The sequence below is a fragment of the Pantherophis guttatus genome, chromosome 2, assembly GCF_059756535.1.
Source record: "Pantherophis guttatus breed Tessera chromosome 2, ASM5975653v1, whole genome shotgun sequence".
NCBI classification, from domain to species: Eukaryota; Metazoa; Chordata; class Lepidosauria; order Squamata; family Colubridae; genus Pantherophis; species Pantherophis guttatus.
Window position 1 is genome coordinate 183,730,777 of NC_142064.1, and position 24,135 is coordinate 183,754,911.

The 24,135-nt window shown below is 37.8% G+C and overlaps 1 protein-coding gene across 2 annotated transcripts in view; it reads left to right on the top strand.

Annotated features, from left to right (window-relative positions):
- Positions 1-24,135, top strand: part of UBTD2 (ubiquitin domain containing 2) — a 74,254-nt gene that overhangs the window by 1,049 nt on the left and 49,070 nt on the right. The window lies entirely within an intron of this gene.

Sequence of the window (24,135 nt, forward strand, 5' to 3'; positions counted from 1 at the left end):
TTGCCCGTCTGTCCTGCCTTCCTCCGCCCGAAGAGAGCGCCCCGCTTCCTGGAAGTGGTCCTCCTCCTTCTCCTCCTCCTCCTCCTCCTCTTCCTCCTTCCAACTTTCCTCAACTAAAAGGCTTAGCGGGCGCTCTCCCAAGAGGGAGAGGGACCTCCAGGGACCCGGGCAGGGCTAAGGGCAAGGCCCCTGACCTGAAAGGAAAGGTGGGACTGAGTGGAAAAGTATTCCCTCCCCCCCCCGCCTTCCGTCTCACCCACTCCAGGGATGGGGAGAGAATTGCTCTTCGTCTGCCCAAGGTGTCCTCTCCCTTAATCTCACCCTCTTTCTTTAAAGGGGGAGGGGGGGGAGAAAGGACACTAATAAAACCGGAATCCTTTCTCTTCCAAAGAACGTTAACTGTAGGAACGTCTTCTTCTTCTTCTTCTTCTTCTTCTTCTTCTTCTTCTTCTTCTTCTTCTTCTTCTTCTTCTTCTTCTTCATCATCATCATCATCATCATCATCATCATTATTATTATTATTATTATTATTATGAAATACAATGCATATTATTGATAACTTCGGATTGCCAGCCTCCTGACCTGATGACAGGTAGAAATTGGGGATGAGCATTCCCTTAAGAAAAGAGTCACCAGTGTTCCAACTATAGTTCAATGGCTTCTCCTTTAACATAGTGACATTATGGGAAAGGAGTCTGTTGTAAAGGTGTTTTTTCTTAAAACTCCCCTGCCCTCTGAAAACTCCAGAATACCCTGAAGCATACAAAACATCTAATTGTGCCAGAGAATGGAAGTCTTTTAAGTTAGAATATTTCTTTCCCTTAAAGTAGACTGCGCTCAAAAGTTGCTGGGTGCTGCAGTTAATGTTTTGCCTGTTTGTAACTCTGCATACAATTGTATGATAATCAGGCAAGGAGGATAGGTTTTCCCCTCCCCCCTCCACGTTTTAAGACTGTCTCCTCTTCTGCCACCTGGAGAGCATTTACCACCCACTTAAGGGTTATGCCCCCTGTGGTTTCCAATAAAACAGTGGCTGCTGTTCTCCTTAGTGGTATGGCAATATAGCTATAGAACATCTATTACAGAATCTAAGGGTCTGCTTAAGTTATCATAACCAGGACAGTGAAATAGCACAGGCTTAACTAGTCTCAAATCTAATAAAGTGAAAGTTGCCATTCAGATGGGCCTAGATAATTCACCATGTCTGAGTAATGTCATCCATTGTTAAGAAACTGCCATGCTGGTTAAGTATTATGAGGCAATGGAAGGTCATAGAAGAAATAGTCTTAGATGTAATTTTTTTTTTTTTGCTTTTATCTTCATCTTATAGCCCAATGAATGGTTAAGGATTTTTTTTTTTAATAGAGGGCATCATTATATTAAAGACTATGATATTTTGCACAATGAAAGCATATAAATAGTTGATCACAATGAGATTATGGATCCTTTTTGGCCTGGATTTTACCTATCAGGATCTTATGTCTATATTCCACTTCTGTTGGGCATCATTTTGTATTTTGAAATAAATATCATCTACTATAGTACTTGCATTTTTTGGATTGCCCAATCTATACGAATTATATGCAGGGTTTAAGGTAAAACATAATCACTGAAGAGAGATCTTATATTTAGTTGATAATGTGATTCTCAGACGTAAATCCCATTTCATTGAATATTGGTTGCCCGGTAATATATTTTAGAGGGTTCCCCCCTATTTTTATTTAAATACCGTAAAGTATTTAGATAGATACTTGCGTATCACAGTGGAGTACAGTAGTTTTTCTATTTTTTAAAAAATGAAATAACACTAATGTAGTGTAATGTACCAGCAAAAATGTCACATTCTCAAAATTTTGTCTAAATTCTCTGCTTTTCAGTAATACGCGTTTGTGATGAATGCCTAATCTCTAACCATTTCAAGAGAAGTAGCACTGTGTTGAAGTTAGAAATGCATTACCATTACAACACTAGTTCAAAAACAGATCTATTGAGGTTGAGACTACGATTACTATCCTACTAGGTCACTTCTGTCTCTAATTTCAGTTGCAGTGCTAGATCAATTTACAGGTTCTTGCAAATTATTATAAGCAGATCTTGCACTTTAGAGTTTTATCTTAGACATTTCCAAAATATAGCTTTTGTTTTTGTAGGGCTCTGAATTATAAGAAATTATTAGTGTTCATTAATTCACCACTTAGTGGGGATCCTCAATCTCAATTTTTATCTTGAGACTGCAGTTAAATCTACTAAATATAATAAAATTTGAAAGTATTATAGTTAGCTATGTATCATAATGTATATATGTTAAGAATGTGGGCAAGAATTTGACATACAGATATCAAGGTATGTCTTTCTCATTGGGTTGTCATTTTGTCCTTTATGCAGTTTTTTCCATGATAGATCTGAATTCAGCTGGATTTCTTATGTGGAGTTGTTTGGCAATTTAGTTGACCAAAGACATGAGAGTTGGTGCATCTCTGTGTTGTAAACTGTTCTTCAATTGCAGTGGGATCTAAAGACTGATGATGCCATTATGTGGTTTTCCTATGTTACAAAACGAGTATCAGCTGAAACCTACCATATAATTGTTCTTTTTGCATATTAAATTTAAGCCAGACATAAATCAACAGGTATAAATTGATAGCTTGGCCAAAAGAAATTCCTGTCATGTTATTTGTGTGACTAAGAGCTGAAGTGTGTTCACACAACCAGAGCACTGTTGAATGAATTTCATGTGGTTTTCTCCAATCTGCTATTATAGTGATAAAGGCCAGCTTGCCTTATATTACTTTTTTATTCTGAACAGATTCAGTGGTTTTGTGGTTGCTCAGTTTTTCTATTGCAATGTTTGTTGATAAACGCTTTTTAAAACCTATGTTAAAACTATTATTTCCTTTGGCAATTATTAATATCATTAAGGCCTTCTCTTAACTGTGCAGAATGAAAAAAGAAAGCTATTTATTAGTTTACAGAGACAAAAAACTATATTATACATTAAAAATAATAATTGCAATGAAGAATTAACGTATTAGAGTGGTAGTAGTAGTAGACACTAAATATTGACTTTTTGTAGACCAATTTATGTAGCTCAGATCCAAACCTGAAGATAAATTAAAACCAGTATCTTTTCACAGCAGTCGCAATTGAACACAATTTAATAACTTTCAAAGAAATTTAGATAGACCAGTCTGCTAGCAGAAGCTCCATTTCATGCCAACTTTCACATAAGGATAAGAGTTATAACTCTATCATGTATTGCACAGAGAGCAACATAGCAATATGTGATGTACAAAATTATCCTGTTGTCTTAATAATGATGTGATGTTACTGAATTTTCCCGCCAACATCCTTGATAAATCTTGCTAGTACGAATGCCCTTCTGTACGAGACAGAGGGGATGTTAGAAAATTCCAAATAGTGAAAGGTCTGTTACAGAAACCCTTGTAACAATTGTTTGAAACTTTGAATATGTTCTTTAAGTCCAAATCATGACTCTGACCTTTAAGATATCTTTCTCTGGCCAATCACTTGGTGTGAAAGGCTAGTAGGATAAATAAAAGATTGTACTATTTTTCCTAGAGTTTAATTTATCAGCAAGGATTGCATGGGCTAGAGTCTGACCCCAGAAAAAGTTGTTCTAACCTGTATTTCAAATGTCCAGTTCTCATATGGGCCTCCTCACAACCACAATCCATTTCCAGCCGTATAAGATAGTTTGGCGCAGATTAAGACAAGCGAAGCATAGTTCTTTAAAATTTTGATTTACATCTTTGTAGGCAAAGGGTTGTGTGCCATACAGCAGAAGGCTTAGTACCTTGGCTCTAAATAATTTAACTGCTGCAGGGACAAAGTTATTATCATTACAGCTAGTGTATCTAATTATAGTGTTGGTGGCCTTTTCAGCATGTATTATAATTTCTCAAGTTTGCTATTTCCAAGCAGTGAAAGACTGAAAGTAGGTTCCTAATATTTGAAACAGTTATTTGGCTCAGTTTGGATACCATTGATTTTTTCCAGTTACAGTGTCAGTTAACATGTCTGAAGGTAAATAAGACCACTGCCATTTTAGAGTAATGTGTAGTTATTTGTCATAGTAGACAGTTAATGCTATAAATATAGATATAAATAAGTGAATGAAGAAGATAGCCAACTACTTCATATATGAGTTATTATAGAATAATCCTTTGATTACTTGATCCCTTGCTGACTTTCTGACATGTGCCTTGCCTGTTCGTGATTCAAAGTACTCCCAACAATTCAGTTTCATTCTTTTTTTACTATTAAAGTATCCTGAGATGACCAGTGGTTAGTAGCAAGAAATAGAAGCATATAACTAGACAAGATGGATAGGATGTTAAAATAACAACTATATGAGTTAAATGTCTAATACTCTCTTTCTCTCATCTTAAAAATACTCCTAAACCAAGTATAGTCCTTGGACTATAACTAATCAGAGGAAATTTTATGACTAGGATCCCAAAGCTAGATGTCAGAATAGGAGTAGCAAACATTTTATATTGCTAATAGTGGTAGAAATTTTGGATGTGTTAGAAAAATTTTATTAGCATTAACCAGAATTTTACTTTCTTCTCTCTTCTTTATGTAACTCCAGTTCTTAATATTGTGCTGTTAGTATATATTTTTTCATAAAAATCAAGAAACATAACATTGAAATTATGATTGCACTTTGGAGACTTATTCTGCCAAATTGACTGTGCATCTCATTCCTTCCTACAAGTTCACATTTAGAGATATTGTTGTTTTTAATGAAGAAAAAAGTAGCCATGTATTTAGTATTGTTGTAAGAAAAGATGCTATATAAATAAAAAGTTATACATATGTGGTTTAATATATTGCATTTCTGTAATACCATTTGCATGATTTCTAGGGTAAGATTAGAATTAAATAAACTCTTGGCAGTTGCAGAATGTTAACATGGCTTCTAAGCAGTAAAGGGCATATGTCATAAAATCCCAAAAAGATTCCAGCATGTATTTTCAATGATGTATGTATGTACATATCTAAATGTTATCAAGGAAACTATTTCATAACTCTTCTGTACTTCAGTTTTTGTCTTAAGACTGAAATTTCTCACAATGGAAACTAGTTATTTCCAAGTAATCGTGTTATTATTTCCAAGGTCACCTAAAATCTGTTTGTCCAGGATAGGCATCTGTTTTTAATTCAGAATGGGTGGCCCACAGAACTCATTTGGATTTGGATAATTATTACCATAATTGGAAGAGAAAGGTTGGAAAATGCAGCACAGTATACAATGTGATGGGCATGATTGTGAAATGCTTTTTCACAATATTTTTTGTGTTTCCAATTGTCTAAGAAAAAGACAAAAATCCCAAAATACAGTTTCATGGTTGAAAGAATCTGTGGATTTTTAGCTGTTAGAAAAACTAAAACTGGATTTTAATGAACATAAACTCCGGGTTTAGTAGTAGGAACATCTTCTACCAAAGTTGTGCATTATTTATTATGAAGGAAAGTTTGCGTAGTTTAACATTACATCCGAGTGTTACTTTAACTGCTAGTATAATTCTCGTTTGCCTGATAAATGCGTATTCTACTCTGGAGGTCCTAGTCTGTATTCTTTCAGTATATATGGACAATTTATAGAAACTGAACAAACCTTAAGTGATGATAAAGTAATTATTGCTCTATGATCTCCACATTCCATCTGAAGTAAACTTCCAGCAACTATTCTCTTATTCCAAACAGAAAACAGACAAGCTTTGAAACTCTAGTGGAGGGTCCCATACTGAAAGTATTCATTCATTAAACATATATAATTTTTAAAAAAGATCTTTCAGAGATTTAATTTAACAAATGGTGTTCTGTTTATGAACTGAATTTTTAAAAGAAGCAATAAATAGTTTTTGTTAAGTATGTATTCTTCTTATGATCACAAAGAAAGTATTCTACCTATAGGACTTCATATCTATATTCTAGTTTTATTGATTAGTAAGAGCTACTAAGAGGTGAGCGTATGTATTATTGTAATAGATTCGTAAGCTGTGTGGTAGGAAGGCAAGACGTCCATCTAAGTAAATGGTATTAGAGTCGAACTACAAGGATAATAATATGTATGCTTACTCAGATGTAAATTCCACTGTGTACAATAACACATTTCCCTAAGAGGATGTTACAGTATTAAAATTATAGCCTGAGCCTTGCTGTGAAATCACTGCAGTTCTTTAGAATTAATCTAAAAGTATCACCGGTTCCAGCAGTAGAGAATAATAGCAAACCTCATAGGTAAACATTTAACACTTCAAGCATTGTTTCTATGCAGTGAAGTAATATTATATGTTCAACAAGCAGTAATATACACATTGAAATTGTGTGGATTAATAGTTTGGAAATATTTCCTGAGAAATAATAAATGTTGCCTCGGTTGGTTGCAACTTAACTAATTTTTCAGCTTTTATTCAAATAAAAAAAACTTGGAAAGACAGGTGTGTGTGTGTGTGTGTGTGTGTGTGTGTGTGTGAGAGAGAGAGAGAGAGAGAGAGAGAGAGAGAGAGAGGGAGAGGAGAAAATGGTCAAATTCAAGCATCTTGGAGAAGTAGCGGTTTAAAAAATCTAAATGAATTAATTCAACAGAAATAGGTTTATTCCCATTGGAACACAATACAAGAATGAACAATACCATTCCATCTACTAATAGTTAGACAGCTGCTCCACAATATTTTGGTACATAATTTAGAAGTAATGGCACCTAGGAACACTTCTGTCAAAAGATTCAGGTCATGAATGAGAAATACTTTAAATTTTGAAAATACATAAGGGCCAAAAAAACCCAAAACCCACTAATCAAATTTAGCAAAGGAAAAGAATGAAAACTTGATACATAATTGTAGCTTTCAATTATCATAAAATCATAGAGTTAGAAAGAACTTTAGAAGTCTTTTTACCAATCCCATGTTCAGTGCAGGATCCACTTGAGCAATATTTTTCAACCTTGGCTCAGCCTCATGACTAGGGACTTCTGGGAGTTGAAGTCCACACATCTTAACATTGCCAAGATTCAGAAATACTATTTTAGATCATATTTTGACAATGACCATCCATACTGAAGACTTTCGGTAAAGGAGAACTTACGACTTTTCTGCGGCAGCCAGTTCTGCTAACTGACAGGTCAATCAGGACGTTCTTCCTGATGTAAAACTTGAATCTACTTCCTTGTAGTTTTAATTTTGGGTCCTGGTCTTGCCCTTAATGGTAGTGTTTCTCAATCTTGGTAACTTTATGATGTCTGGACTTTTATCTCCCAGAATTCCCCAGCCAGCATGCTGGATTCTGAGAATTGAAGTTCACACATCATAAAGCTGCCAAGATTGAGAAACACTGTTTTAAAGCAGTATATGATAAGTGTCAGGGTTCCAAGTGATACCCCCAATGAAAGAAGACTCCAAGGCTAGAAGTTCCTCAAAGTTCCATTTTATTAGAGATGTCATATTGGCACATCTGGGAAAGCCCAAAACTGAAAGCTTCCAGGTTTTCCCCACCCAAAAGAAAGTCCAAGTCCCTTCCCCTGAATCCACATGTCCATCACATGGTCCAATCAAAGCATCATCCCAACTGGAGATGCCTCCCAGTCACGCCACTCCAGGTGCAGGGCAGAATGTCCTTGACTCTCAGAGAAAAGAATGTTGTTATGGCTAGATATCTCCCCCAACGCCATACAATCCACCCCTCCCAATTTCCCACAGCACTAAATGTGGCAGCCCTGAAGATCCAAAGAAGAAGATGGCTTCCAGGGCTGACAATAAGTCTTACTTCTTCAATGTGACAAATCTCCTGATATTTAAAGACTGTAATCATATCTTACCTTAGTCACCTTTTATGTAGGCTGAATGTATGGAGACTGAACTTTCCACACAAGCTTTGTTTTGGGGTCTCTTACTCATCTCTGAATCTGCATCATTTTGTCACTGTTCTTTTGAAATTGGTGACCAAGAACTGAATATTTTATTGCAGGTGAGATTTGATCACAACAGTGTGAAATGGAATACTGTACTTTCTTCCCATAGTCTGAACTGTAGGCTCCTAGTAACATCCCAAAATAGTTTTGCCTTTTAAGCAGCTGCATCACATTGATGATTCATATTTAACCTGTAGTCAACAAGATCTGTTTCAAATGTTCTACTACCAAGCGAGGTCTCCCCCATCCTATACTTGTACCTTTAATTTTTCCTACTTTAATGTAGAATTTGCTATAAAATTTGACCTCATTCATTTCAGATGCTCAAACCCATCTAGATATTTCTAAAATGTTTTCTTTTCTCTAAAATATTATCACCCCAACCCCCGGACTTTATATCAGCTATAAACTTCATAAGTGTTATCTCACCTCCATCATCCAAATCATTGATAAATGTTTAACAGCATAGTACTTGGTCACATTCTGTTTGATAACTTTCTCTAAGTTGAAGTGGAGCCATGAACAAACTCTCTGGCCCTGTATGCCATGCACTCACTAACTGAATGAATTAACTAATTAATTAATTAATTAATTAATGAAGAATATATCAGAGACTTGTTGAAGGGTATTCTGAAATTCAGGTACAATGTATCTATATGTACAATGTTTTGAGTGACTTCTCTTGGCTTTTAATTCAGCGGTCCCCAACATTTGCAGTGATGGCCTGGTTGGGAGGGGAGAGGGGAAGCGGGTCATGCTTGGTGGGCTGACACACACATCCACAGCTTAACTTGCACATGCAGTGGCTCAGCATGTGGGCACAAACTCATGCGGCTCAACTTGCATAGGTTGAGCTGTGCACGCGCACACCAGCCTGCCACTCATGCAAGTTGAGCTGCATGCACATGGTCATGTGTGCTGGACCATTGCTCACATGACCCACTCCCCCCCACACACTGACTGGGCCACCAGTTTGCAAAGGTTGGGAACTGCTGAATTAGATCATGTTATTGATAGGAAAATTGACAGCTCTCTTAAAGTGAAAATGTCAAGTTTATGGCTTATATAAAAGAAGTTCAGTTATTAGAGTGCACAGCTTTCAATTCCATTTTAGTATGCCATGGATTAGCTTTTTGAACATTAATAATTTAATGGTTATTTAAAATCACTATATCATCATTGTTGCATTTAATTTTTCTCTAGTGTAAGCATTGAATAACCTTAATTTATATACATATCACAAAAAAGTAAAATAGTCTTATATACTACAATCATAGATTTATATTAAACACATGTATGATTTGCATGTATAAAATCAAAATGGCCACATGATGAGTACAGATGCCATATTGTCCCCAATAAAACAAGTTTGGCAAAATTTTCAAGCTTTGTTTTTACCTCCCTCCCCCCCAATAAATTCAAAATGTTGTGAGGTACTGAAAGCTCTCTGTATTTTCACATGAAATGTTCTGTTTAACCATACATTTTTTAAAAAGATATTTCTTTATTATACCCATGACCATAACTAAGACACTGAGCTTGTCAATCAGAGAGGTCGGCAGTTCGAATCCCTAGTGCCGCGTAACGGAGTGAGCTCCTGTTACTTGCCCCAGCTTCTGCCAACCTAGCAGTTCAAAAGTATGTAAAAATGCAAGTGGAAAAATAGGAACCACCTTGGTGGGAAGGTAACAGCATTCCATGTGCCTTCGACATTTAGTCATGCCGGCCACATGACCACGGAATTATCAGACAGCACTGGTTCTTTGGCTCAGAAACGGAGATGAGCACCGCCCCTTACAGTCAGGAACGACTAGCACGTATGTGCGAGGGGAGCCTTTCCCTTTCCCTTTTTTTACCATGATTAAATTATATGATGATGCCCGTCATCTGAAAAAGGTTACAAAGATTGCTCAATTGGACTTCATAACTTATTCAGAGATAGAACCTTTGAAGTAGTAATCACTGAGACTTCTCATCAGGAAGTGTTTACCTTGGGATTTATAATTCCCATGCAAATTTTATTCTAAGAACAAGTCATGTCATCTGTTTCATTCTAATTAAAACAAATTAGCTCCCATAAATGTTTAGTAGCCAACCACTCTCTTTCTCCCTCCCTCTCCCCTGTGTGTGTGTGTTCCTTTCTATATGTATGTATGTAAAAGGAACATATATTTTTGACAGTCTTAAAACTTGCAAGTGTCCATAGAAGTGGATTTTATAAGCATGGATTATTAGCGTCACTCTTGAATCTTTGAGTGAGTGGGGAGGGAAAGAGAGGAATAGAGAGTCTTTGTTAGCAGTATTTAACATAACAAGAATTTTATAATTAAATGATCTTTTAAAATGCAGTTGCGTCAGTCCCTAATAGCTAGATGTTACTATGCACTCATTTTGTTTCTGCTGCAGAATATTCTGCATATGGATCACTTTTCTGTGAGGATCTATGACCTAAATTTTACAAGTTTTTGTGAACTCTTTTGGTTTTGTTTCTAATGTTTTTACCGGAAACGCAAAATAATTACTCAAAACAGATATCTCTTGATATACTAAATTTAATGATAGAATAACTGCTGATCAGTTTTCTACAAAATGTAACGGAAGTATTCTATCTAATGTGATGTGCTATATTTTCCCAAAAGAAAGATGGCTCTGAATTTAAGATAGCTCACCTCCCCCAAAGACACTAAATAGCCAATGGGAAAACAGCCAAATAAACAAACAGATCCTGTGCAACGTCTAGCTTCTTCATCCTATCAACCAAGAATTAACAACTGAATTTTCACCCTATTAGAATGTTCATGTGACACAACTGCATATATGTATTACATTGATCAGAAGCCAAGCTTCCACTAGGGAATCATGGTAAGCTGACATTCTCCGAAGGAAGAGAGACACCATAACTAAAAAGGTCCGCTAGAAGTCAGATTTTGGCTTGCACAATCCTCCTGAATCAAAGGAAGATTGCAAGATAAACCACATGCACACAAGTTTGAAGTTGACTTGGGAACATTTGTGTCGGGAGCACCAAAGCGTTTCCAGAATGAAAGGATTAAATGGTGACATCACTGTTGCCTGGGTGATGCCCAGTTGGGGGCTCCTTTCATGTCCTGTTAAGTTGCCCACCAAAGTGATACCCATCTATCTACTTGCAGTCTTCTGCTTTCGAACTGCTTGATCAGCAGGAGCTGGAGCGTGTAAAGGGAGCTCACCCTGTCCTGCAGCAGCAGTCAGGTCTCAAACACCAGCCTGCCAATAATCAGCCTAGCATCCTAACCGCATGAGCCACCATGCCCTCAGGGTGCATAAAAATCGATGATTTTTTAAAAAAGTTTTTTAAAAATTGGATTTTTTTTTAATTTAAATCAACTTTTTTAAAATCAAAATCTATCTAAAGGTAGTTTTCTATTTAAGATAATTTAGTTTATTTGGCATTAAATGGGGCTTAATTATGTAGCATGAGGCTATATTCTGCAATATTTACATTTTTGGTAAACTCATTCAATGAATCCAAGCTCTGCAAGCTGAGCTAACATGCACTGCATTGATGCATTCACTCAATTTCATAGTAACCATGAGATAAATCATAAAACAAAGTTCAGGAATATTCCTTTATCCCATTGTTTTGCAAATCTATGTATACTCCAACTGTATGATTTATAAATATAATATTAAAGAGCACCTGACATTTCAGATACATCATGGCAGCGCCTCTTAGCGGGCATCCACTCATCTGCTGCCTGCAACGTCCTCATCTTGTTGTGTCACTGCTGCATCACCAGCCATCCCATTAAAGTGAACAGGACTGTCGGTGAATCAACAGGAGGAGGAGCTGCTACAGGACAGAGATGACAGTTGCTCTTTAAAAATTATGATTTAAATCAAGTTGATTTAAATCAAGCCTTTTTACTAGTGATTTAAATCATGATTTAAATGAAATCCACCCTGCATGTTCTCCTATTTGAGAGGAGCTGCTGAGAGACCTGGGATTCCATCTGAGCTCCTAATTGGAAGGGAGCTGGCACAGACATTAAGCTCTATCTTAATCACTTCATGACAATTAATTAATTTACAGATGAAGAGAGATTTCCTCTGTGGCAAAGATAAAAACCCCTTGTGATGAGTTAAACCTTCTTTTGGAATTACAAAAAAGCAAGAAAGATATACTTTGATTTAAACTTTCATTGAGCAAAAAGCTCAATAAAGAGAAGATTTAAGAAAGTTTTAAAACTGATAAGAAGACAATGTTTTTGTTTTTTACTACTTTTATTTTTGATGAAAATGTTTGGGACAAAATTTTACTAACCCAATAAAGGAGACCAGTCCTGCATGGGAATGCTTGTTGTTTATTCTTAAAGAGTATATTTAATTGGCAGATTTTGTATAACAGACGGTAAGCGAAAGAAACAAACAATTATGTTTAATTTCAATATTATAGTACATTTTGTTAAAAAAAGACAAAGAATCAAGTCCTGCAGCAGCTTTTTAATACAAGATAAAATAGAAACAACAGTTTTGAAAGACAAATTGGAATTTTATGTAAGGGAAAAGAATATATTTTCTTGATTGAAAAAAAAAGAAAAAGACCCCATTTGGATGAGATCAATTAGAATAGAATAGAATTCTTTATTGACCAAGTGTGATTGGACACACAAGGAATTTGTCTTGGTGCATATGCTCTCAGTGTACATAAAAGAAAAGATAAATTCATCAAGAAGATGTGATTTTTAACAGCAGAGATTTAGATTGAATTCTGTTCAAAAAGTGACAGATTTGTTAGAACAGGGCTGTCAAACTTGTGGCCCGTGGGCCAGATGCATCACGCGCTGGCCACGCCCATGCCTGGTTTAGCGAAGAGAAAAAAGTCCCAATACGTTACATGACAAAGCCTTGATGAAAATGGAGCTTTCAGAGGAAACAACAGAAAAATCACAACAAGTGCTACAGGAATTTGATTATATGATGCAAGTATTGACTTTTTAAAATTTTTAAGCTGAGTATGAATTACAAATGTTTAACACAGAATATAAATGTAACACCTGTACCCAAAAGGGAGGAAATTATTTGAAATAATTAAAGCAGACTCATATTAGGGGAAAATAAGCATAAAATATTTTAGCTATAAATCTTTGGGTGAAGAATTTATTTTAGCAGATATCAAAAAGACAAATAGAGCTGTTTTGTATATTAATTCCCAACTAAATCCAGAACATATATTAACTGATGAACATGGCATATTTGTGGGCAGTAAAATTAATTTATATGGAGTAAAATTATGGTGCTGGGTATTGATGTCTGAAATGAGGATAACGTGATTTTTTACAAATGACTTATGCAAATTCCTAATAGACTTTTCTACTGAAAATTGGTATTTGATGGGGAATTGGAATGAAGTGGTCCCCTATCAACTGGATAGGACTTTTTCTGAGAAAAATACTTTATATAAATTTACTCATGGTAAATTACAAAAAGTCTTTGATTTAATAGCCAATTTAGGGCTGGCTGATAAATGGAGACAAAACAATGGAGTTTTGTCTCTTGTACATTTATTTTTTTAGGAAGACATAGAGCTTTTCTACCTTTTCATATTGGTTTCAAGAATAAACATGATTTGGATTTCAAGAGATCTGACAACTAAAATTTCCAGAATGGAGATTTTACCAAACACTTTTTTAGACCATAAATCCTATGAATCTGTTTTATAAAAGAAAATTCAGTTCTTTCAGATGGAGACTAGAGGAGGCATGATTACTGAAAAAAAATGGTTGAGAGGTCCTTGGTACTCTCTGAGCTTGGTTGTTTTCTTGCAGACATTTCATTACCCAAACTAGGTGATGTCCAAACCAGGGGTGAGATCCAGCAGGTTCTGACAGGTTCTGGAAAACCGGTAGCGGAAATTTTGAGTAGTTCAGAGAACTGGCAAATACCACCTCTGGCTGGCCCCACCCCCATCTATTCTCTGCCTCCCGAGTTCCAGCTGATAGGGAGAAAATGGGGATTTTGCAGTATCCTTCCCCTACCACCTCCACCAAGCCATGCCCACAGAACTGGTAGTAAAAAAAATTGGATTTCACCACTGGTCCAAACTGAACTACCTAGGTTTGGATAATGAAATGTTTGCAAAAAAAGAAGCAAGTTCAGAGCACCAAGGACTCTAACCCTGAGCTACCAATATTCTCCTTTATTGATATAAAGAAATTAAAATATTTTTAAAATAATTTAAATAATGGTACTGATTTGAGATGCAAATAAATCCTTTTTAGGGGTTATTTGATACAACATAATTCTGAAGGCAAGAAGGTAAGAGAAGAAGGCAAGAGAAAATATTTTGGATGAGATAAAAAGAAGAAGGATTAAGGAAATCCCCAGAAAATATAAATATTTCTCAACAAATCAAGATTTTACAACAATAGTCATCCACGTTAACAGTAAGAGAAATGGAAATAAAATTGAAATATGTGAAACAAATTTTGAATTTGCAAATAAACTAGGGAAATAGCTGGCCTATAAATTACAAAGAGAAAAGAAATGATACTGAAATTACAAGAGGGAAATAATGTGCTATATAAAAATATTTTATTTATGAGAAAATAAAGGGATATGTCAGAAAACAAAATTTACCAAAGATTACAGAACAAAGACATTCTGAATGAACCTATAAGAAGAAGAAAAAATCTGAAAACCTCAGAAATTGTCTAGAAAGTGTAAATATACTTAACAACATGAAGAGACATTTTATCATGAATGGTGAACATGTAAAAAGTCAAAAAAACAACAAGACTACAAATATATTAATTCAGAAGATTTTAAAGACTAACGTGCAATTGAAGCCAGAGACTTTTGTTTTGATATTAAAGGACAGATAGATAGAAAAATGTTGTGGGATATAAATGTTATAGGATATAAATAAAAATAAATAAGAATTAGAATTACCTCTACAATAAATAGACCATCTGTATATATACAAACAACCTATTTTGTCTCTAACATTACATGCACACAAGATTGTATTCACATATATCTTCCTCCATTCTAGTGCAATGACCTACATCCAGATTTCTGTAGTATGGTACAGATAGTCATCTGAATATCTAGATGTGTTAAATAATTCCATATGTTAAAATATCAAGCACTTTCCAAAACAATTAAATGCTAAATCCCGATTTCTTTTATTGATAACTGCATTTCTTGCTTAATCATAACAATACAAGGTTTAGGCAAGTTAATTTAATGTATGTATGTTTTTAAATTTCTTCAGTTTTCTAAAATCTTCACAATATGTGATTTGCATTAAATTGAAGGTGTACTGATAATGAACAATGGATTCTTTATAGCACTATATAAAGTATTAAGAGTAATGAATATCAGTACAATTATATGGAAAATACACAATAATTTCTTTTGATCTGTCTTGGCAACCTAATCTAGGATTATTATATATAAAAATATACTAGGGGCAGCGTTTCCAGATCATTGACTGACTCTTTAAAAAGTATTGCTTATTCCAGTTTTTATTGATATAATTATAATTTAGTGTATTTATTAAATTATTATATATTATATTATACATATTATATCTTATATTAATATATATTAAATTAAAAATAAATATATAAAATATAATTGCTATTATTATAATATAAATATATTATACCCATAGGTATGGTAGATGCAGTGTCAGTATTAAATTACAGTATTTTTCCTAATTTTCACTGGAACTAAAGAACGTTGTGTGTCTCACTCTCAAATTTGTCTCTAGTTAATAAATCCAGACATACATTTCCATTAAGAAAATTAATTGTGTGTGTGTTTTATGAATGAAATTGTTGTGACCCAGGCCCAAGTACAAGAACAAGCTCAGACTCAACCCCTCCAAGACCGAGTGGCTGTGGTTTACGGCATTCCGGTGTAGTCAGCTGGCTCCATCGCTGACTATTGGGGTGAGATCTTGTCCCCCTCAGAGAGGGTTCGCAACTTGGGTGTTCTCCTGGATGCACGGCTGTCCTTGGAAGATCATATGACGGCCGTGGCCAGGGGAGCTTTTTATCAGGTTCGCCTGATACACCAGTTGCATCCCTTTCTGGACCGGGATGCCCTGCGCACAGTCACTTATGCCCTGGTCACGTCCCGTCTGGACTACTGTAACGCTCTCTACATGGGGCTCCCTTTGAAGAGCGCTCGGAGGCTCCAACTAGTCCAAATGTGGCTGCGCGGGTGGTTATGGGGGCGACTCGGCGCACCCACATAACACCCTCCTGCGCGAGCTGTACTGGCTCCCTGTGGTCTTCCGAATGCGATTCAAGATGTTGGTCACCACCTTTAAAGCGCTCCATGGCTTAGGACCGGGGTATATACGAGACCGCCTGCTGCCAGCAACAGCCTCCCACCAGCCAATACGCTCCCACAGAGAGGGGCTCCTCAGGGTGCCGTCGGCTAGACAGTGCCGACTGGCGACACCCAGGGGAAGAGCCTTCTCTGTGGGGGCGCCAGCCCTCTGGAATGAGCTGCCCCTTGAGATTCATCTCATCCCCAACCTGCGTACCTTTCGCCGCGCCTTGAAGACCCTCTTGTTCAACAAGCCGGCCTGGCCTAATACGAATTTTAGAATGGGTGTATGTGTGTTTTAATCTTTGGGCCAAATTTTATATATTCAATTTTAAATTGTTTTAAATTCTGTAAATTTATATGTGTTTTAATATGGCTGTACACTGCCCTGAGTCCTTCGGGAGAAGGGCGGTATGGAAATCTAATAAAGATAAAGATAAAATAGTATTAAATACAAACAATTCGAAAATGAACAGACTTTATTAGAACATCTGAGAATTAACTCATTCTCAGCATAGTCTAAACTAAATTAAAGCAAATTCTTCAAAACACCATTCCTCAGTTTATCACCAACCTTGGGATAATTAGGCAAACTGCCAAAGGCTTTTCTTGGCAAAAGTTCAGAAGCAGAAGACGCCGACAAGAAATGAATACAATGAAACAAAAAGCAATTTATTCAACGTTGTTTTCCGGCAAAGAGGCCAAGAGCCGTTGCTGGTCTTTTAAGCCTTAAAAGATCAGTAGGGCCAAGAGATGATTGGAAGGGCCAATAATCTCTTGGCCCTACTCCCGAGTCATCCTCTTTGCTTTAGCTGCTCTTGCCTTCTGGCAGCTCTTCTCATACGTGTGCTAGGAACAGGCTCCTCCTGTTCCTCTGCCTCTCTACTGTCAGCCTCTGGAGGCTCTGAAGTCCACACATCACTCCCCGATGGCCCTGGCCCCATTTCTGCTTCCAACGCAGAGCCCTCATATGGGCCTTCCCCAGCCTCCAGGACTGGCCCATGTTCTTCCTCAGCCTCATCGCTGTCCGACTCAGCTGCCAGCTCCACAGGCTGCGGGCGGACCACAACAGAAATATTCGTTTTGTTGTGAAATTGTTAATCTGCCATATAATAAAACGATCTAGCATAGATCAAAAAATCAGAAACATTGTAATATCAGTTTACAACCATGACCTGGATGACTGAAAATCTCCATAGACATTGGAATTATCAGTTAGGAATGCCAAGCTATAATAGGAAGTATATATCAGCAATGTTGGGAAGCCATATTGAAAAAATGGAAGTTTATCTACTATAACAATGATTTTGTTTTTGAAATAAAGAATTGTTTGCTGTACACTTTTATTCAAAGCTTTAAGGGAAACCATTTTTATTAATTGGCTTGCTTAAATTTCAGATTGGGACCAGGTTAAAGCACTGAAAATTATTCATTTATTTACATTAGCATATCCAATGACTTCAAATAATACATACTTTTTTCCCAAATCAATACATTTTTTAGAAACAAAACAAACTATTTTTTACACTTTACATAGCTCACTCAATTTCTGATTTAAAATATTAAAACTAGAGTATTGCAAGTTTATTATTGTTATTGCAACTTTTCTATTAAATTGGTAGCAGCAGCAAAGAACTACCGAAGTATTGGTTGATTCATACATCATGCTAAGCCATAAGCCCTAGTTTATGAATCTCAGGGGTAGATTCACACAACATAGTATATAATACATTAAAACACATTATGTCATAACATAGTTTCTAAATCTTATCATCCTATTTAGTAATCTCTTTATGATTTGTATATATATAATCTTGGCTGTTACCCAACAACTTATCATTTAATAAATATAAAAAATAAATGTACTTTTCTATATATAGATGATAGACTTGATTTTGGAAGAAGATGGAAGCCTCTCCAATGAGATAAAAGTTGATGTTGAAGTAAGATGATTTTGTGATAGTACAGTAGATGTAAAACAAAAATCACAATGCTGTCATTCTTTAGTGTCCAGCTGGAAATAATTAAAATTACTAGCATGAATAAATACATCTGGGAGAGTTGGAAGGCTTGAAGATGATTGCAACAACACATAAAAATAACCATTTGCTGTTTTGGTAAATACTATATATAACAAAATATATAATATTTATAAATATCACAGGTTATGTAACGTACCTGGAAGTAATATAAAGTTGACAGACATGTTCTGTTCCAAAGTTTTAGAAGTTTTCAAATACCTGGTTTAGTAGTTCTTATTATGCATATTTCTCATCGGTAGAGGGATTTATTTTTTCAAGAATTAGAGAGGGAGATTTCTTTACAGCACCCTGAAATATATTTGATGTATAATACAATTAGGTGAGGTTTTATTTGGAACCGATCCTTATCAATAGTGAAATAGCTTCAGGCTAATAGAGAGAAAATGCTGTTCTAGCAATAGCATCACTAATAAGAATGTGAAAAAGGGGGTACTAAATGCCAGCTTCACACCAAAGCTTGGTATTAAATCATGGGTCTCCAGACATTTAACCCTGAATTCATTTCTCAGCTAGTTTTGGCAGCAGACATGACTCAGCTAGATTAAAAGCTTTATCATAGACAAAAATAAAGCCACAAACACAACTGTTGATTGCCCATAGCAGTGCAAAGAAGTCATATACAGACTATACCTATGATTCAGAATTTGAGCACGAATTTTTTTCTAGATTAGGGGATATTTGGCACAGTTGTAAATATTAAGCCTGGAAATATTACACATTTTTCACCTCTGACTTCTGGACTTGGGTATTTGGAGGATAATGATTCCATTTCTAGTTTAACTTATACTGACAAGATCTCATTTTTTTCAGGCCCCTCTATTCCTCTTTTCTCCTCACTCAGGAAAGTAAAGACATGGTTTCCAAGGGGTTCTCCCATTTCAGAACTACTCATCATCAGAAGGGAATCTTTGTCTTTTATTAGATTTCAGAAACTACTGGGAAGATAAGTAGTTCTCAGTGAGATATGCCCAGATTTTGTTTAGTCTTAAACCCAAAACAGCCAGTTTACTTTACTTTACTTTATTTTGAATTTATATTCCGTCCTACTCCGGAAGGACTCAGGGCGGTGAACAGCCAAAAGATAAAACACACATAATACAAAATTTAAAAAACAATGTAAAAGCACATTAAATAATTTGGCCCATACAGATTAAAACACCCCTATTATTTTAAAACAAATTTAAAATTAATAATTAAAAGGAAGCTAGGCCAGGCCAGCCTGTTGAAATAAAAAGGTCTTGAGGGCACGGCGGAAAGTGCGTAAATCCGGGATCCTCCGTATCTCCGGGGGGAGCTCGTTCCAAATGGCAGGTGCCCCCACAGAGAAGGCTCTCCCCCTGGGGGCCGCCAGTCGTTTGACCAACGGCACCCTGAGGAGCCCCCCACAGAAGGCGGTCTCGTAAGTACCCAGGTCCTAAGCCATGGAGCGCTCTAAAGGTAGTAACCAAGACCTTGAAGCCCACCCGGAAGCCTACTGGGAGCCAGTGTAGCTCGTGCAAGAGAGGTGTTACATGGGAACGCCACGTAGTTCCCATAACCACCCGCGCGGCCGCATTCTGGACAAGTTGGAGCCTCTGGGTTCTCAAGGGGAGCCCCATGTAGAGAGCATTGCAGTAGTCCAGGCGGGAAGTGATGAGGGCATGAGTGACCATGCGTAAGGAGTCCCGATCCAGAAAGGGACGTAACTGGCGGATCAAGCGAACCTGATAGAAAGTCCTCCCGGCCACAGCCATCAAATGCTCTTCTAAAGACAGCCGTGAATCCAGGAGGACACCCAAGTTGTGAGCCCTCTCCGTGGGGGCCAACGACTTGCCCCCAATAGTCAGTGATGGCACCAACTGACTATATTGGGACGCCGGAAACCACAGCCACTCGGTCTTGGATGGGTTGAGCCTGAGCCTGTTTCTCCCCATCCAGATCCGCATGGCCTCCAGGCACCGGGACATCACGTCAAGGGCATCATTGGGATGGTTCGGAGTGGAGATGTACAGCTGAGTGTCATCAGTGTACTGATGGTACTTCACCCCGAAACCACCGATGATCTCACCCAGTGGCTTCACATAAATGTTGAACAGAAGGGGCGAGAGGACCGACCCCTGTGGCACCCCACATACAAGGCGCCTCGGGGTCGACCTCTGCCCCCCTGCCAACACAGACTGCGACCGGTCAGAGAGAAAGGAGGAGAACCACCGCAACATGCTGCCCCCCACTCCCAACTTTTCCAGCCAGTGTATTTCAAGCTTCAGTTTTGCTGAACCATGTTGACCCAAACTGCTTCAGCAGAAATTCTAGAACATGATGTTTCATTCCAGACTCGGAACGAAACATTTTTTTTCCTGTCTTGTGAACGTTCTTATTTGATCAGACATTCAGAGTAAGGCCTCAGGTATGCCATAGTTTTTTCATAATTTTCTAAATCCAGGCTACTTTAAATTAGAAAAATTGGTTCTTCATTTTTCAGTTTCCTTAGACATGGGCTAATTATACTTTCCAAATAGGTATGGCTGATAAAAATTCATTTGTTCATGCAGAGTTGTATAGTTCATTTTGCACAAGGAAGTCTTATCGATGTTCTTGAATTTTCAAAAGTTCAGCAGGCAAGGAGTAAGATACATACTAGTAGCATTGGAGAACCATGACTGCTGCCGTTTCTGCAACAAAATCTTGAGATTCTTAGGTTGAGACTAGTATAGAGAACACTAATTATAATAGATTCTGTCCCACTTGCTCAGCTACTTCATGGTCTGGGGTAATCAATATATCTGGGTCATCATTTGGTTCTGGAGCAGGGCATTGACAACTTGGATCACAGGTTGGCCCGGTTTAAGAGAAAGGACCAGGAGTATGCCCAATTTATCTATTCATATAGGATAGGTAGGTGTCCTTAGGGAAGAGGTGATCCTGTAGGTAACTTGGTGATACATTAAAGGTAAAGGTTCCCCTCGCACATACATGCTAGTCGTTCCCGACTCTAGGTGGCGGTGCTCATCTCCGTTTCTAAGCCGAAGAGCCGGTGCTGTCTGACGATGATTCTGTGGTCATGTGGCTGGCATGACTAAACGCCAAAGGCACATGGAGCGCTGTTACCTTCCCACCGAAGTGGTCCCTATTTTTCTACTTGCATTTTTACGTGCTTTCGGACAGCTAGGTTGGCAGAAGCTGGGGCAAGTAACAGGAGCTCACTCCGTTACATGGCACTAGGGATTCAAAATGCCGAACTGCTGACCTTTCTGATCAACAAGCTCAGTGTCTTCGCCACTGAGCCACCACATCCCCCCTGTATGTTACATAGGGCTTTAAAGATAATAACCAGCACCTTGAATTGCACCTCGAAGGAAACCAGGAGGCAGTGCAGCTTGCTCCATAGAGGCATTTCATGAGTAAACCTAGGATTACCCATGTAATTGTATATGGGAATGACCTCAGGAGACTGGGGCCAGAGACATTGCCTAGGGAAGTCAGACAAGAGATAACATAGTCCACAGCTGGATAATGGATTGAGTAAGAGGCTCACAAGAAACTACTTTCTCAAGGGTAAAGGAGATGTCAGTGTTCCAGAAAAACCCCTACTCCCAGTAAAGACTCCGAAGCAAGCATTCTTCAAAATTCTATTTACTAGAATAGGTAAACTGGCACATCTGGGAAAACCCGAATCTGAGAGATCCGAGTTTTCCCTCAGTAAATCAAAAACCCCAAAACCACCCCCTCACTCCTCAGTTGATCACATGCTCCAATCAACCGCTGTCCGATCTCGAGACATCACTCTGACCACTCCTTTTCTAGATGCAGGACTGCCCTGAGCTTGACTGACAGGAAGAACGCTATTATGGAAGATGGGAGAAGAATTGTACTTTCAGACTTGCAAGATTCTGTTAATGTAAACTTCAAATAAAGTAGAATTAGCTAAACAGGTCATGCTTCTGTCTGGTCTACCTGGTAAAGTTGACAATCCATCACTGCACTCATTGCTACATTCTGGGCTAGTTTAATATTGGTGTGGTTTTCAAGGGCATCCCCATGTAGAGTGCACTGCAATAATCCAGTAATCTGGCCCTCCCAGGTAAACCAGACAGGAAACCTGACCAGCTGACCTAATTCTACTTTATTGCAAGGCAACGTTAACAAACTCTTGTATGTCTGAAAGTACACATTTCCTACCATCTTTTTACTCTGATCAGTTAGAACAGGCCCTTCCTAAATGTCTTTCTCTGGCTGTTAAGCAATTACTCCTCCCCGTCTTGTCTGATATTTCCTAGGCAGTATTTCTTCCCTTCATCCCTCACGGTCATTCCCATATACCATTACAAAATGGAGAAATGACCATGGCGTGAGTCTAGGTCAGGAATTGGCACACCAGATGAATCTCTGCAAAGGCCTCCTAGCCACTCTTGCCCCCTGCTGCACAAAAGAAGCTGCAAGTCTTGGAGGATCCCTGAATCTCACACCAACTCTCTGCTACCCTGTCCAGAATCAAAGATATAATATCATCTGGGCATGGGGGACCAAAAGCCCAGAGCCACTCCATCTTGTCAGGGTTGAATTGAAGACAATTCTGGGTGAAATCCTCTGGTGGTTTTCTATAGATGTTGAAAAGGAAAAGAAAAGCCTGAGACACCCCACATTGTAAGGACCTAGGGCTTAACCTCTCCTCCCCCACCAAAACCATCTGGAACTAGCTACAAGAGAAGAGGAGGAGGAAAACCATTGTAACATTGTGCATCCCACTCCCAACTCCAGAAGCCTGTCCAGAAGGATAGCATGGTTGATGGTATCTAAAGGTCCAGGAATGCCAGAATGGTTGCCCTACCCTCACCCCAAGCTATCCAAATGCCATTGGCAAGTGCAACCAATGCCATGCCAGTGCTGGAACCCGGACTTGAAAAAGGTCCAGATAATCTGTCGCATCCTGGACTATCTGTAGCTTGTGCTAAATTGTGTGAGTTCCATGATGGCTTGTACTGTCCATTTCATCCTTGATTGCAGACAATGGCCCTTCTCTGTGCGATGGAGGTAAGAGTGGACAATGAAACAGGCATGTTTCATACCTGGAATAAATTATCTTGGCAGTAAATCATAGGTCTCTTGCCCTTAACCTTAAATTCACCTCTTGACTAGATTTTGGCAGCAGACTCTTATAAATAACCCAGCTAGATTAAACATTTTATTGCAGACAAAAATGAAGCTGCAAACACAACTGGGAAAATAAATCATAGATTTTACATGACTGTGCTTCAAACATACCTTCTTTTTTATTCCATTCTGAAGAAATGGATATTTTTCAAGACTCTTGATGGCCTTTGGAGGCAGTTGAGATACATTAAGTTAAGTTTACTTAATTGTCATGGCACCTCATACAATGAAATTAAATCCCATCATCAGTCTACATCATCCATAAGAAAACTAAAAAAAACCCCAAAAAACAAAAAACACACATCCTTCACATTCTACACAATTGAATTGAAAACCCCCGATACTGCTTTAATATTGCACTATACAGTAGAATTCAATAGTTATTGCTCTGGGATAGAAGCTGTTTGTCAGCCTATTTGTCCTTGTTTTTATTGTCCAGTACCGTCTTGCCAGATAGCAATAGTTCAAAAAAAGGTGCCCAGGATGAGATGGATCTTTAAGAAAGTTTTGAACTTCCTTAAGGCAGTGGGAGCCATAAAGCTCTTCCAAGGAGGAGAGAAGGCAACCAATGATCCTCTGGTTGCCCTCTCCCCTCCTTGGAAGAGCTTTATATGTTAACATAACATGTTAACATGTTTTATCTATGCTGAGAATAACTGGTTCCCAATATGCCTGGTTCAGCGCTGACAACTATAATAATGTGCA